The sequence below is a fragment of the Enhydra lutris genome, unplaced genomic scaffold, assembly GCF_002288905.1.
Source record: "Enhydra lutris kenyoni isolate GAN:26980312 unplaced genomic scaffold, ASM228890v2 scaffoldscaffold22, whole genome shotgun sequence".
Classification (NCBI taxonomy): domain Eukaryota; kingdom Metazoa; phylum Chordata; class Mammalia; order Carnivora; family Mustelidae; genus Enhydra; species Enhydra lutris.
Window position 1 is genome coordinate 8,713,251 of NW_019154106.1, and position 17,305 is coordinate 8,730,555.

Sequence of the window (17,305 nt, forward strand, 5' to 3'; positions counted from 1 at the left end):
AATCTTTTTGAAATTAAAGATATATCAGACAACACATAGAACTATGAAATAACAGTTATTTTAATAAAACAGCAATAAAATCCATTGCTCTTTGGAGAAAGAATTCAAATGTTGACAACCCAAATTCTACAACATGTGAATGTGTGTATCTATGGTAAAAGTCCTACAGTAATAATTATATTCACAAATAAGGATTTCTCTCCAACCAAATCAAAATTATCAAGTAACTACACTTGAAAGATGAATTCATTTGGATATATATTAACACATCTAGAGGGAATTCCCTAATTGTCCTGGTCATTCCAACCCCCTTTTCTTTTTTCTGTTAACAAAAGAAATGACAGTTTTAAAATACACTCAAAAGTGTCTAAAAATTAGGGCTTACTTGTAAAAGAAATACCACATCTATTTATTATTTTGACTTAATTTTAATGGCACATCTGTCAGCAATATGATTTTTCTGCAGGCTCCAGAGCTGTTTTACTCCACCTAGAATGGAACTATTTTCAAAATGACGATGTTGTCTTCATATTCATTAAAAAGAGCAACAAAATTTAAACTATCAGTTACAGTATCCAATTTCTGTTATTTCAGGATTGCAAATAACCACAACCCTCTCAAATTTGCTTATGGGAAGTTAGTAGAAAGATGAAAAAGTATTTCACAGAACCCAAGGTCAAGAACTTGAGCCCAGCCTTGTGAGAGACTGGGATCAGGTAGCTGAAGGGAGCTCTCCATCCCTATTTCTCTGGCGCTGACTGAGCTCTCTCCTTGACTTCTCTCTGACTAGAGTACTTCATTCTCCCCTCTCCCTGCTCTCTCTCCCACTCTCTCATATTTCAATTCCACTTCTACATTGTGCCAAACTTGTCCCTCCTACCCTATTTTAGGTATCTTTATAAATCTTGCTTCTTTGAGTCACATTTCCAAATCTGTAATAAACATATTCTGATTAGCTTAATCCAGCTCCTGGGTCAGGTTTCTTCAGCTATGCCCAGAGAGGGTCAGGTTCAGTAGCTCTAAAGGCGGGTGAAGGGTTAGAGCCTAGGGAAGGGGGAGCAGTCTGAGCTGGCATCCCAAAAGTCAACTTTTACATATTTTGAAATAATTTGAATCCATCTCGCCAGGAGAAGGTGATTGGAAAGATTGTGTGGCAGGGAGACGGAAGCACTCTGTGAGTGCTGGTCCCAATTCAGAACCCTCAGCCCCACCAGGAGATGAAGAGTGGGGCTTCCCTGAGGCCACTCCAGCTCTCCTTGACCCAGCTCTTCCTTCCTCACAGTGGGACCTTGTGTGCACACACAAGACCTTGCCCTCATTGAGCCAATCCATCTTCATGGCAGGAATGCTGATTGCAAGCTTGATGTTTGGGAACTTGGCAGACAGGCTTTTGCTGGATCTGGAGCAAAGGGCTCTTTAGGCTGGACATGGAAGGGAGACTGGCATCCCTGAGGATCTAGGGAGGGACATGTGACTGATCCATCCAAGTCTAACCATGTCTGGAATGTCTGTAGGAATCACACAACAGTCCATCAGCATTTCCCATGTGTCACTTCATTTCATTTACCTCTCACAAAACCTTTGTGAAGCCAATACAAATGGTACTATTATCTGCATTTTGCCAATGAGAAAACTGAAGTTCGAGGATATTAAATAACACATCCAAACTGTCTAGAAGGAACCAAGAAAGCTGTCAGTTGTGAATTCCAAGGAGTGGAATCAGAAAGAAGAGAAGTTTTCACTTTTCATTAATATGATTTTTATCTTTTGTGACAATTTATTATTTTATGACTGAAACAAGTAAATATTTAATGTTTGCTCTTTTAAAAGAAAAAAGTACAGTCACATAGCTAGAAAGCGACAAAGAAGGACAAGAATCTAGGTTTCCTGACTCAGATCTATAGCTAACTGTGAGTCCATGAGGAAGTTACACAACCTCTCTTAGACTTGGTTTTCCTTCTATAAAATGGAGGTGTTGGCCTAAAAAATAAAATTTTCAAATATTAGAAATGTCATAGCAGATCAAAGGTACTCAAAATGAGCTTTATTGTTCGCAAAATATAAGTCATAGCCATATTCATTTTCCAAACCATAAACATTGCAAATTTTTTTTTTAATTAAAGATCACTATCTTTTGGGAGTGGTCTAATAGGAGTCACTATAGACCAACAGCCACAGTACCAAGCACACCTCAGAGCAGTTTCCAAGCCTTGGAAACTTGTTAAAACTTAGGTTTCTAGGGGCACCTGGGTGGCTCAGTTGGTTAAGCGACAGCCTTTGGTTCAAGTCATGATCATGGAGTCCGGGGATCGAGTCCCACATCAGGCTCCCAGCTCCATGGGGAGTTTGCTTCTCCCTCTGACCTTCTCCCCTCTCATGCTCTTTCTTTAAAATAAATAAAATATTTTTTTAAAAATTAGGTTTCTAGCTTACCTTACAGGACTAGACCGGGACTCATCATCTGAGTTGTGGTTTTTTTTGTTTGTTTTTGTTTGGGTTTTTTTTTTAGATTTTTTTTTTTTAATTTTATTTGACAGATAGAGATCACAAGTAGGCAGAGAGGCAGGCAGAGAGAGAGAGAGAGAAGGAAGCAAGCTCCCTGCCGAGCAGAGAGCCTGATGCGGGGCTCGATCCCAGGACCCTGGGATCATGACCTGAGCCGAAGGCAGAGGCTTTAATCCACTGAGCCACCCAGGCGCCCCCTGAGTTGTTTTAAACACACCGCTGGGGTGCCTGGTGGCTCAGTCATTAAGCCTCATGCTCAGGTCATGATCCCAGGGTCCTGGGTAGAAGCTTGCATTCGGCTCTTGCTCAGCGGGAAGGCTTCTTCTCCCCCTCCCACTACCCCGCTTGTGTTCCCTGTCTCTCTGTGTCTCTCTCTGTCAAATAAATAAATAAAATCTTTTTTAAATTTTTTTTAAATAAACACACAGCTATGATTTTGATAAGAGGGTGTGGGCCCCTCCACAGAGGTGCGCTGGGATGTGTCAGGACCCTGGACAGCAGCAACACAACAACCCTCCCAGTACTCAGGGCCTTAAGATGCCAGCCCTCACCTTATCATATTCCACTTTCCATCTCTGCATCCACCTATGTCACATCTGGGCAGCCTCACATGCATCTGCTAGATTGCCCAAGGCACCAAGGGCAAGACAGCCAGGGAAATGGGCCAGAGGAGGAAGCAATGTGCTCTCCATATGTGTTTCCTCTCCCAGCCACAGGCTGGGCTGCCTGAAGGGTTGATCTGAACCCATCTGAAGTTACCGGTGTCTTCTGCCTTTACACCCAACTTCCCAGCCTATTGTGCATGCCTCTTTCTCTCGGGCATGGCTATGACTGGCATCAGGAGCAACTCTCTGATGTTGAGTGAGAAGGGCCTGGGAAGGGCCAGTCTCATGGGGACTCCTGAGTCACAGGGATTCAATGAACCAGCAGACCTGACAAATTCAGACCTTAGCTCCTTCCTTGAGTGAAAACAGAGCCCACCTCTCCCAGCATCCCCGTCTATCAGGGCCTCTCTTGGAGTAGGCAACACCCAGGGCAGAAAGAAACTAAGATTACAGCCTCTTTGGTGGTTCTAATCATTAAGGGCTGGAATCTATCCCAGATACTTAGGGATTCCTGAAAGGATGAACTGAGTAAAGACTTGATAGAGATTAAGTGGTGTTCCTTAAAGAGGCCTATCAAACTGTGAGCCTTTATTTTTTTTTAAGATTTTATTTATTTGCCAGAGATAGAGAGAGAGAATACACACAAGCAGGCAGAGAGGCAGGCAAAGGCAGCGAGAGAAGCAGGCTCCCTGCCGATCAAGGAGCCCGATGCGGGACTCGATCCCAGGACCCTGGGATCATGACCTGAGCCGAAGGCAGCGGCTTAACCAACTGAGCCACCCAGGCGTCCCAAACTGTGAGCCTTTAATTCAACACTCATTTACTGAACATAATTTCTTTTTCTTTAAGATTTTATTTATTTATTTGACAGAGAGAGAGAGAGCACAAGCAGGGGCAGCAGCAGGCAGAGTGAGAAGCAGGCTCCCCACTGAGCAGGGAGCCTGATGTGGGACTCGATCCCAGGACCTAGGATCATGACCTAAGCTGAAAGCAGATGCTTAACTAACTGAGCCACCCAGGTGCCCAACTGAACACAATTTCAGATGGCAGTTTGTGTCAGACCATGCACTGGGGATACAAAATGAACAAGAGGACACTATCAATGACCTCAAAGAGGTAACAGTCTCCTGGGGAAGACTGCCAAGCAGTTACAAATTAGTGTGCTTAAAGCTGTGATGGGAGCCATCTTGGGTGATGTGGGAGCTCAGAATTGGGAAATCTCTCCCAAAGAAGTGACATCTAAGCTCAGAATTGACCAAAAATTGAGGCAGAAAGTGAAAGGGAATAAGTTTCTGGAACAGAGTTCTAGACATAAAGAATAGAATATACAACAGAATATATGAGGCCAGAAAGTATGACCAATTGGAGGAAATAAAAGTTGTGTAGGATACCCTGAGGGCAGGGTTCATTCATCTCTATTTCTAAGGGCAAGCAAAGGGCATGGCATAGTGTGGCAACCCTAAATGTTTGTTGAATTAAACTGGGTTGAAGCAAGTACAGAAAGAGTGGCTGTGGGCGAAAACAATGTTTGGGGGAAGCCTGAAAATATGAATGTTTGGGTTGGAGAAGCTGAATTGGAGTATGCCTGGGAATTCAAACCCTTCCAGCCCATCCCTTGCTCCACACATATGCAGAACCTTACCATTGATCAAACCACCCTTGCCTTATCCTCTGAGGGGTCTGGAGGTGCAAAGCAGGACTGAGCTCAAGAGAGTAGTCCTTCTGCTCCAATGTAAGGATCCTTATATCCACCTGGAAGTGACTACAACACCACACATGCACACACACCTGCACAAACCCTGACTTTGATCTGAGTTCCGCTCTTCTCCCCAGGCCTAGAGTGGCTCCCCATCCGTGCCTGGCCAGGTCTGAACCTCCTAATTGGATTTATACCCAACCTCGGCCAGTTCTTCTTGGCTGGCATGGCTTAAGCTGTGCCCCACTGGCACCACCTGCAGCTGTTGGTTTCTCTGTCCTTTGTCTTCATCTACTCCATGTGCACAGGGCCTGAGGATAAGGTAGAGGGTTCACAATAAGTGAATAAGATGGGCAGAGCATTTCCTAGAACTCCCTCTCTTCCCCTCTAGTACCAAAGTAGGTGAAAGCAAAAAGAATCAATGGGCAAGTTTGATAGATGGGGAAGATCACAGCCCAGAGAGGAGCTTCTTCATTGAGTCCACCCTCTGCTATTTCTCGGGAAGGCTGAATCTCACCCCAGTGGCCCTGGGCAGAGAGTGGCCCAGATTAATGGGAAGGAAGATGGAAGAGGACGCCAAGCTGAGTATGAAGGAGAGAACCTGGGACTTTCTGTGGCAACCCACAAGGACTCTGCCTGCCCTTACCATCACCCTAGAACCCAGGACATCTGGTGCTTTCCAGGGCAGGGAGTGGGGATATGGATCCCTAGGGGACCCCAGGCCCTGAGCCTCATCTATCCAAGCAGCTTTCCCAGATGAGTCTGTGAAAGGTCCTAACCACGGACCTAGACCAGCCCTCAGTCTTGCAGCTATTGTGTTCCCCTGCTGTTCACCACCTCTGCCTCTGCCACTGTGGTAGGTCCATTCCTTTTCAGGTAAGAGACAGAAAAACTGGTGGATGGATACAGACTGAGAAGACAGGACAGGCTGAGAAGGTGAGAGGCCAAGGGAGTCCCCACAGCAAGTGGAAAAGGACACTGAGCCTGGGTGGCTCAGTGGGTTAAAGCCTCTGCCTTCAGCTCAGGTCATGATCCCAAGGTCCTGGGATCAAGCCCCACATTGGGCTCTCTCTCTCTTCCTGCCTCTCCACCTACTTGTGATCTCTGCCAAATAAATAAAATAAAATCTTTTTTAAAAAATTAAGACAAGTTAAAGACAGAAAGTAAGATGTGTCACGGATTCCTACTATATCAGTCACCAAAATAAATGTAAATAGGTTAAACCTACCAGTTAAGAGGCAGAGATATTTCAAGTTAATTTTATTTACCACTCCATGCAGTTTAGGGACCGATCTAAAATATTAGCACATGAAAATTTTAAATATAAAGAAATGGAAAAATAGGGGCACCTGGGTGACTCAGTCGTTAAGCATCTGCTTTCAGCTCAGGTCATGATCCCAAGGTCCTGGGATCGAGCCCTGCATCAGGCTCCCAGCTCAGCGGGAAGCCTGCTTCTCCCTCTCCCACTCCCCCAGATGTGCTCCCTCTCTCGCTGTGTCTTCTATCAAATAAATAAATAAACTCTTAAAAAAAAAAAAAAAGAAAAGAAAGAAATGGAAAAATATAAACCAAGCTAATATTGACCAGAAGAAGTTAGGTAGCTATGCTGATAGGAGTCAAAATACACTTTAAGACCAAAGAAAGTACAATGGTTAAGAATATGTCTCTGCGGGCACCTGGGTGACTCAGTCAGTTAAGCATCATACTCTTAATTTCAGCTCAGGCCATGCTCTCAGGGTCCCCCAATCAAGCCCTGCACTGGGTTCCACTCTCATGGGGAGTCTGCTTCAGGATTTGCTCTCTCCCTCTTCCCCTCCCCCGCTTAAATAAATAAACAAACCTTTAAAAAAAAAAAAAAGAATTCGGCTCCAGCATATAAAGTAACTGGTCCAATGCTTGGTTATCTTACCTGTAAAAACACACATAATAATAATAGTACCAGAAATAAATTAAATAGAAAACAAAAATATAAAAGAGAGTCAACAAAACAAAAAAATTCATCTTTGAAAATCTCAATGAAATGAACAAATCTTTGGTAACAATAATCAAAAAATAAACAGACTGAAGACATGAACAAATATTAAGACTAAACAAAGAAACTGAACTACAGCTTTAGAGTACTTACAAGGATACAAAATATTCATAAACAAGTCTATGCTGATGAATTTAAAAGAGATAATATAGGAAAACTAATTTTAGAATTAATTGTAAAAGTCTAAATAGGAAACCCTAAAATCTTGCCTCAAAGAAGACACTAGGCCCAAATAATAACACAGGTGAGTTCCACCACACTTTTTTTTTTAAGATTTTATTTATTTATTTGACAGACAGAGATCACAAGTAGGCAGAGAGGCAGGCAGAGAGGCAGGCAGAGAGAAAGGAGGAAGCAGGCTCCCTGCTGAGCAGAGAACCCGAAGCAGGGCTCGATCCCAGGACCCTGGGATCGAGTCTCGCATCGGGCTCCTTGCTCAGTAGGGAACCTGCTTCTCTCGCTGCCTGTGCCTGCCTCTCTGCCTGCCTCTCTGCCTGCTTGTGTGTACTCGCTTGCTCTCTCTCTCTCCCTGGCAAATGAATAAAATCTTAAAAAAAAAAAAAAAAAAAAAACCATTCTTCCAATACTATACCAACGCTTCCCCCCAAAAGAGAAAAAGATGAAATTATTTCAGATTCATTCTCTGAAAACAGTTGATACTGAATCTGAAGGAATATTGTTGTGAAATAAAGATTATGAACAATATCACTATAAACAGATACAAAATCCTAAATAAAACTGGGGCACCTGGGTGGCTCAGTGGGTTAAGCCTCTGCCTTCAGCTCAGGTAATGATCTCAGGGTCCTGGATGGAGCCCCGCATGGGGCTCTCTGCTCAGCGGGGAGCCTGCTTCCTCCTCTCTCTCTCTGCCTGCCTGTCTGCCTACTTCTGATCTCTGTCTGTCAAGTAAATAAATAAAATCTTTAAAAAATAATAATAATAATACATTATGACCATGAAGAGTCAATCTCAGGAAATCAAGGGTAGTTTAACTTGAGAAAATATATTAATATCATCATATTAATAGATTATAACCCTAATAAAAGTAGAAAAATCTTTAATAAAAATTAATGTTTATTAAAAATTCTTAATAAAGCAGATAATAGAAAGAAACTTAACTTGATGTGGAACATCTGCCAAAAATCCACAGCAAACATTATACTTAGTGATGAAACATTAGAAGCATCTCCTTTAAACTTGGGAAAAGGCCAGTGTGCCTGCTGTCTCCTCCTCTAATCAGTATAATCTTGGAAAGTGTGTTCAGTGCTCAGGATAAGAATAACAAATAACAGAACTGGGACTGGAAAGGAAAAATCAATACTGGTACTATTTACAGAGGATATAATCGTCTACACAAAAATCTTAAATTATTAGAAATAGTAAAGTTTGGCAAGGTGGCTGGATACAAGGGCAATAAATAAAAAATCAATTGCATTCTCTGTTCTGGTAAAAAGTAGTTAGAAATTTTAATTTTTTAATTCCTATATTGATAAAATTTTTAAATTATACTGAAAGGTATTTCAAAAACTTAAATAAATATATTATGTACATGGATAACAAATCTGAGGTCAACTCATAATTGACATAAGATAATACAAAAATGTCAGTCATTCCAATACTGATTTATAAATTCAGCGCAATTCTGATCAAAATCCCAATGGAGGGGAATCTGGCTGGCTCAGCTGCTACAGCATGTGATTCTTGATCTCAGGGTTGTGAGTTCAAGCCCACATTGGGTGTGGAGATTACTTAAAGAAAATAAAATCTTAGGGGTGCCTGGGTGGCTAGTCGGTTAAGCGCCTGCGTTTGGCTTAGGTCATGCCAGGGTCCTGGGATCAAGCCCCGCATTGGACACCCTGCTCAGTGGGGAGTCTGCTTCTCCCTCTCCCTCTGCCTGCTGTTCTGCCTACTTCTGCTCTCTCTGTCTGTCTGTCAAATAAATAAATAAAATTAAAAAAAAAAAAAAGAAAAGAAAAGAAAATCTTTAAAAAAAAAAAATTCCAGGGACACCTGGGTGGCTCAGTTGGTTAAGCATCTGCTTTCCGCTCAGGTCATGATCTCAGGGTCCTGGGATTGAACCCCACCCACCCCACCCCATCCCTGTTGGGTTCCCTGCTCAGTGGGGAGTCTGCTTCTCTCTCTCCCTCTGTCCATCCCCCCAACTCATGCTATCTCTCTTTCTCAAATAAATAAATAAAATCGTCTTAAAAATTCCAATGGATATTTTCCAAAAACTGTCAAAAGTAAATTGTTAAATGTATATAAAAGTGCAATGGGGGGCGCCTGGGTGGCTCAGTGGGTTGGGCCTCTGCCTTCAGCTTGGGTGGTGATCTCAGGGTCTTGGGATCCAGCCCCATATCGGGCTCTCTGCTCAGCCGGGAGCCTGCTTCCTCCTCACTCTTTCTGCCTGCCTCTCTGCCTACTTGTGATCTCTCTCTGTGTGTCAAATAAATAAATAAAATCTTTAGAAAAAAAAGGTTTAAAAAAAAGTGCAATGGGCCACATATAACTAAGATAGTTCTTTTTTTTTTAAGACTTTATTTCGGAGAGAGAGAAAGAGAGAGAGCACAAGCCAGGGGAGAGGCAGAGGGAGAAAGAGAGGGAGAATGACAAGCAGAATCCTTTCTTAGCAAAGGAGCCCAACACAAGGCTCAGTTCCAGGACCCCAAGATCATGACCAGAGCCAAAGTCAGACACTCAACCAACTTAGCCATCCAGGTGCTCCAATTCTTTTTTTTTTTTTTTAAGTAGGCTGCACCCCCAGTATGGAGCCCATCACAGGGCCTGAACTCACGACCCCGAGATCAAGACCTGAGCTGAGATCAAGAGTTGGACAATTAACAGACTGAGCCACCCAGGTACCCCTACAGTAGTTTGTTTGTTTGTTTGTTTTTTTAAAGAATGAAGTAGAAGGATTTGCCCTACCAGAAATCAAGGCATATCATAAACTCTTATTATAAAAATGTAGTAATTAAGACAGTGGATGATGGAGCAGGAAAAAACAAATTGCCCAGTGGGAAAGAAGACCAAGCTTAGAAACAGACCCCCACACGGGAGAAAGCTGTAGAGGAGCATTACAGATGACTGGATAAAACATGGACCAATCAATAAATAGTATCAGGACATCTACTCACCCATATGCAAAATAAATAAAGTGCAACTCATATTTCAATCTTAAACAAAAATTAATTCCTTCTGAAGAGGAAAGGATTTCTTAAGACATAAAAAGGACTAACCAAAACAGGAACATTGATTAAATTTTTCTGCTTTGAGGTTTTTTTTTTTTTTCAATTCTGGCCATCTGTTTCACTATAAATAATGTGAAAAGAGTAAAAGAAGGTATTTGCAAGGATTTGTATCCAGCATTTATAACGAACTTCTGAAATCAATTAGAAAAAGGATTTCTATTTCCATTAAAATAACAAAATAACACTGAAAATAAGCCCCAAAAAAGTTTAAAGTATTTTAAAATGTCCTTAAAAGCACCAGAGATCTGGAATAAGATTAAAAGAAAACTAGGCCAACCATCTAAGGGAAATCAGGGACCCAGAGAGGTAAGCATCAAGGCAAATACTATACATATACATGATGGGGAAACTTATGTGCATTCTCTTGGACCTCTGAATCAACTGTGTACCTTAGTACTTGGGGTCCTGGCCAACACTGATCTACTAGGAAAGAAAGAGAAATAAGGAATTTAAAAGAGAAGTGTTTAAAATGTCGTTATTTAGAAAGAATATGATCACATACCCAAATAAACCAATAAAATCAACAAACAATTAAAACTGAGAAGAGAGGGACGCCTGGGTGGCTCAGTTGGTTGGACGACTTCCTTCAGCTCAGGTCATGATCCCGGAGTTCCGGGATCAAGTCCCGCATAGGGCTCCCAGCTCCATGGGGAGTCTACTTCTCCCTCTGACCTTCTCGCTCATGCTCTCTCTCACTGTTTCTCTCTCAAATAAATAAATAAAATCTTTAAAAAAAAAAAAAACTGAGAAGAGAGTTCAGCAAGGATGCGGGATACAAAATCAAATTACCAGAAAATCAATAGCAATAACCTAGAGAAATAATCTAGAAAATCTTGGAAAATTAAGATACCATTCTGAATAATGCCAAAAGCTAAGTATCACTAGGCAATTGACATAGGATACCCAAGACTTCCATGGCAAGAATTTTTTAAACTCTTTTAAGATCATGAAGATTATCTTAGTAAAAGGAGAGAGATCCCACACTCTTCTTTAAATGACATAATGTGGGGGCGCCTGGGTAGCTCAGTGGGTTAAGCCTCTGCCTTCAGCTCAGGTCATGGTCTCAGGGTCCTGGGATCGAGCCCCGCATCAGGCTCTCTGCTCAGTAGGGAGCCTGCTTCCTCTCTCTCTCTCTCTCTGCCTGCCTCTCTGCCTACTTGTGATCTCTGTCTGTCAAATAAATAAATAAAAATCCTTTAAAAAAATAAATAAGTGACATAAGGCGGGGGCACCTGAGTGGCTCAGTTGGTTGAGCATCCAGTCTTAGTTTCAGCTCAGGTATGGATCTCTGGGTTATAAAATCGAGCCCCATGTCAGGCTCCAGGTTCAGCATGGAGTCTGCTTCTCTCCCTCTCCTTCTGCCCTTCCCCTGTTCCCTCTCTCTCTCTCTCTCATATAAATAAATCTTTAAAAATAGAAATAAAAAATAAATGACATAGTGTAATAAAGATGCCATCCTCCGGCACCTGGGTGGCTCAGTCGTTAAGCATCTGCCTTAGGCTCAGGTTATGATCCGGGAGTCCTGGGATCAAGGCCCACACTGGGCTCCCTGCTGGAGCCTACTTCTCCCTCTCCCACTCCCCCTCCTGTGTTCCCTCTCACACTGTGTCTCTCTGTTAAATAAATAAAATCTTTAAAAAAAAATCCATCCTCCCCAAGTTCATTTCTAGAAATTCAATGGAATCTAATCAGAATTTCAGTTCAATTACTTTTTAGGAACTCCAAAAACATACTCTAAAATGTATATGGAGTAAAAAAGACCATAATTGCTAAGTGAATTTTGAAATAGAAAATCAAGGAGAGACTCACTATACCACCTACTAAGACATACAACAAAACCGTAGTCTGTGTGCAGCCTTCACGGTGCAAGAAACAGAATTGAAGAGAGGGCTTAGAGACAGAGACAGAGAAGGAGAAAACAGAGACGGGGCCAGAGATATGGCGATGATAGCAATCTGATTATATTGAAATGGACTTCTGCTTCTTGAAGAACACGAAAAATTTAAAAGATAAACAACAGATTGGGAGAAGATATTTGCAACATTTAACACTGACAAAGTTCTAATATTAAGAATATTAAGGGGGTGGGGCGCCTGGGTGGCTCAGTGGGTTAAGCCGCTGCCTTCGGCTCAGGCCATGATCTCAGGGTCCTGGGATTGAGTCCCGCATCGGGCTCTTTGCTCAGCAGGGAGCCTGCTTCCCTCTCTCTCTCTCTCTGCCTGCCTCTCCGTCTACTTGTGATCTCTCTCTGTCAAATAAATAAATAAAATCTTAAAAAAAAAAAAAAAGAATATTAAGGGGGTGCCTGGGTGGCTCAGTCAGTTGAGCATCTGCCTTTGGCTCAGATCATGGTCCCAGGGACCTAGGATTGGGGTCCTGGGATCAAGACCCACGTCAGGCTCCTTGCTCAGTGGGGAGTCTGCTTCTCCCTCTGTCCCTCCCCACTGCTCATGCTGTCTCTCAATTATGCTTTCTCTCCCTCGAATAAATAAATAAAATCTCTTTTAAAGATCTTCTTAAAATTGTAAAAAAAAAAAAAAGGAATATACATGAAACTCTTAAAGTCAACAAGAAAAAAAGAAGAACACTAGTAGAAACACAGGCAAAAAAAAAAAAAATTAGTTAATAGGCATTTTAAAGACAATGAAGCCTAAAACGTTAACCACATGAAGAATGGGATCATCACTTTGCACAGTTAAACTAGCAACATTAAAAAGCTGGAAAGTGCCAAGTGCTGTGGCCATGAAGGAATACAGGACTCCTACATCCCCACATGGCCCACACATACCACTGTGGGAGTGAAGCCTATGCCCCCATTCTGGAGGGCAACATAAACACACACACAGTGACCCAGCAATTCCCTTCCTGGGGCTGTATCTCTGAGCACTTCTCACAAGGGCCCCTAAGGCTTCATGAGAAAGGACATTCAGTGCAGTGTCCTATGAGGTCACAGGTGGTAGCGGCAAGCTAAGTTTTAGGTAAACCATAGACTGATACCGGCGGGCAAACACCTAAGAGCATGGAAATCTCTTCAAGACAGAGCGATGCATGAGATGAGAAATCGAACGAGAGCTGCTACCTGTACCGCTGAGGTCAATTAAACTACGTGCAGACAAAACATACATGTTTTACAAGAACATATCTAAATGAAAGCATATACATCAAACACAACAGAATAGTTGACTTTGGCAGGGATGGCATTTGGAGTGGGTTATGGTGTTAAAGAGGAATAATGAACAACTGAGGGCAGGAAATAAGGGGACGTTGCAAGGATGAATGATAATAGAGAGTCGTGAATGGAAGTCTCTTTGCATTTGAGACCCAAAAAAATGTAGAGAAAAAGAGAATTATGTTAGGTAGCTGCTTTAGGTAAGATCAGGGTGATAAGGCAAATCTCCCCAGGAAAGATTAAAGGTAAACAGTAAGCCCAAAGGCCCTAATGAGAATGAGGGACAGGGCACACGAGAAGAATGGAGGAAAGCAGAGACCAATCATGTAGGGATTTGCAAGGTCGTCAGATTTTATTCTAGCATGGTGAGATGTCACTGCGTGGTTTTAAGCAGAAAGTGAAATGATCTGAGTTATGGCTTTAAAAGATCACCTTGATGGGGGAGGCAGCACCTGGGTGGCTCACCTGGTTAAGTGTCTGCCTTCAGCTCAGGTCATGATCCCAGGGTCCTGGGATCGAGCCCCGCATTGGGATCTCCGATCAGCAGGGAGCCTACTTCCCTTCCTCTCTCTGCCTGCCTCTCTGCCTACTTGTGATCTCTGTCAAGTAAATAAATAAAATCTTTAAAAAATACATATTTTTTTTTAAAAAGATCACTTTAGGGGGGGGGGATGGGGGAGCTAGGAGGGGATGAAGGAGGGCACTTGTCGTGATGAACACCAGGCGATATATGGAAGTGTTCAGTCACTATATCCTACACCTGAAACTAACAGAACACTGTATGCTAACTGACCGGAATTAAAAATTTAAAAGAATAATAAAAAAAATTAAAGATCACTTTCGGCTGCCTCATGGAGAACAGGTGGGGGACAGAGTTCCAGGGACAAGAGCAGAAATGGGAAGACCAGATCAGAATCGACGGCAGTGGTACCGGCAAAGGTGGAAAGAGCCTGGAGTGGTTGCGGAGATGCAGAGAGAGCCTGACTCCGAACGTGTTTCGAAGAGCATCCCGATTCATATTCTGGATGTAGGGAAAGAAGGGACCAGGAGGCATCAAGACACTTGCACCGGAGCAACTGGCTGGTTCCAAGCACCACGTGCCAGGATGGAGAGACCTGGGAGAGGAGCAGACTTGGAGATGGAAATGAAGAGTCCCTTGACCGTCTAACAGTTGAAGGGCCTTTTAGACAGCCAAATGAAGACTTTGAGTTGGAAGTTGGACGTGTAGTCTGGTGCTCCGGGGAAAGATGGGTTGGGAAGTTGTTTACAGTCACGCAGCAGATGCAAATTGGGACCAGATCCCAGGCTCCCTGGTTCCCAAACCATTTGTTTCCCACTTTCCTTTCAGCCAAGGTCAGTGCAGGCATTTGGTCCTGCAGGGAATGCAAAAAGAGGGAGCACGCTAGCAGGCAGAGTTAGGGCACCCGAAAGCCCCAGTGGCCTCACCAAGGTGTTCCTGCTCCCCATAGGCAGAGCGGTCTCAGCAGGACACAGGCAGAATCCCGAGGCCGCTGGGGAGCCTGACTGCTGAGTTCTACCCCTCCTTTCCTCTCCTTGCCTCTCCTTGTTTGTGGAGCAGTTCCTGTGGCTGACTGACCCATCACTGTCCTCTTGCCAGAGACTCTGGGCCAGCCACTGCCCAAAACGGTACAGGACCAGGGGAGAAGGTGGCGGCACCTTCCCCTAGCCTCCCCTGCCCCCAGACCCACAAGGGGCTCGTAGCTCCTTGATCCAACCCTGTTTCACCAAAAAAATCCAGGCTCCGGGGAGAGGTCACCTGGGGTCATTCAAGGGGACTCTGGTGGAGCCAAGGTCAGAATCCAGGCCTCTTGCCTGCTGAGCCTCCTGGGTCCTGCTCTCACAGGATGAGTCTCCTGGAATCCTTCCTGGGACTCTTGGCTCTTGGAAACAGTAGGCAGTTTGGACATAAAGGGGAACAGCTGAGCACAGACACCTAAAAAGAATCCCCCAGTGCTACTTCTGAACCCTGCTTGGAATGGAAATTGGGGCAGAAGCCACAGGAGCAGCAGACAGTCTCACTCCAGGCCTCCCAAGGACTGCAAAGGGGCAGCAAGTAGAAGAAGGAGCCCTTGAATCTCCTGGATATGGACCCCAAGAGGAGGGCTGGAGAAACAACAGCCTGGGGAGGACCGGAGGGACCTCTTCTGGACTTGTGGTTTCAGAGAAACACCTCCCCTGGATCCCTGCTCCTAGCCGGACCCACCTAAGCCCATTTCATTACATCAAAAAAGTAACTATGCCCAGGGGCACCTGAGTGGCTCTGTCCATTAAGCAGCCCGCTCTTGGTTTCAGCTCAGGTCATGATCTCAGGGACCTGGGATCCAGCCCTGCGATGGGCTCCACGCTCAACAAGGAGTCTGCTTCTCTCCTTCTCCTTCTCCCTCTGCCTCTCCCCCCGCTCTCATGGACACACAAGCCCACACACACTCTCTCTCTGTCTCTCTCAATTAAATAAATAGGTAAATCTTTTTTTTTTACTTTTTTTTTTTTTAAGCAACTATGTCCAACTTCTCCCATTGCTCCTCTCTGGCCCACCCACAGTGGCCACTCCACATCAGTCAACTGTCAATCATGCAGAGATCATCTATGCGGGAAATCCAATAGAATCTACACAAATGCGACCACAACTAAAACATGAGCTTAGCAAGGTTGTGGGGTATAGGTCAATATTTTTAAAGAATTGCACTTCTAGGGGTGCCTGGGTGGCTCAGTCAATTAAGCGTCTGCCTTCGGCTCAGGTCATGATCCCGGGGTCCTGGGATTGATCCCCGCATGGGGCTCTCTGCTCGGCAGGGAGCCTGCTTCCCTCTCTCTCTCTTTCTCTGCCTGCCTCTCCATCTACTTGTGATCTCTCCCTGTCAAATAAATAAATAAATAAAATCTTTAAAAAAAAAGTGTCATTTACAGTGGCACTAAAAAACATGAAAATGGGGTGCCTGGGTGGCTCAATGGGTCAAAGCCTCTGCCTTTGACTCAGATCATGATCCCAGGGTCCTGGGATCGAGCCCTGCATCGGGCTCTCTGCTCAGCAGGGAGCCTGCTTCCTCCTCTCTCTCTGCCTGTCTCTCTGCCTACTTGTGATCTCCAGAGGTCTAGAGGATCAAGGAGGGTTGAACAGGTGGAACACAGGGGATGTGCAGGACAGGAAATCTATTCTGTATGACGCTGTAATGTCATTACACATATCAAAATGCTCAGTGATCCATAAGGTAAGTACTATTATTATCCTCAGGAAGGGTTATTACTATCCTTGAGGAAGGTAAGACACAGCTAAGAAGTAATGGAGCCTATACTTGAACCCAGAAGTCGGCTTGTCTGTAGAATTCATGCATGAGTACACACACACACGCACACATACACCATGCGCCCACCTTCCTCTCCACTTCTCTATGCTCCCTGCAGGGCTGTCCTTAGAGTTACAATGAAAAACCATATGCGTCTGGCCCACACCCCCCCAACACGCACACACTTGCTCCCCTCCATCAGTCTACCCTGGCAGCGAAGAAGGGACAACAGGGAGGGGAGCCAGTCAGGAGGCTCTGAAACTCTTTCCCTCTGAGACAGGTGCAAACATCTGAAAATGAAGGGGGAGATGAACACAGAGGCAACAAGCCTCTGCACTCCCGGACATGCCCCGGCTGCAGGGGCAGCAAAGAACCGCTTTATACCCACCTGGGCTCTTGTTCAGGACTTCCAACGAACCTAAGCTTCCCACCCAGACTCTGCTCTTCTGTGATCTGCGCCCCACCCCAACCCCAGGGATGAGGCCTGGCGAGGCAAAACACAGTCCCAGGAGTCACTGAGATCTGGTCTCGGTCGTCAGACCCCGGGGCCCCTCTCTCACCCTGCCTGCCTCTCCCAGGCTGGCCAGAACCCCAGCACTGATGGCACTGGGGAGACCCAGAGAAAGAGGGATGGAGGCTGATGGCTTGAACTGCCATCCAGACCAGCACTGAGGATTCCTGGTCCTGGTACCAGTTCTGAGCCGGCGGGGGGGGGGGGGGGGGGGGGGGGGGGGGGGGGGGGGGG

General features: G+C 44.5%; 1 pseudogene; it reads left to right on the top strand.

The window, feature by feature from the left end:
- LOC111149501 overlaps nt 1–17,305 on the top strand; it is a 30,358-nt pseudogene that overhangs the window by 4,265 nt on the left and 8,788 nt on the right.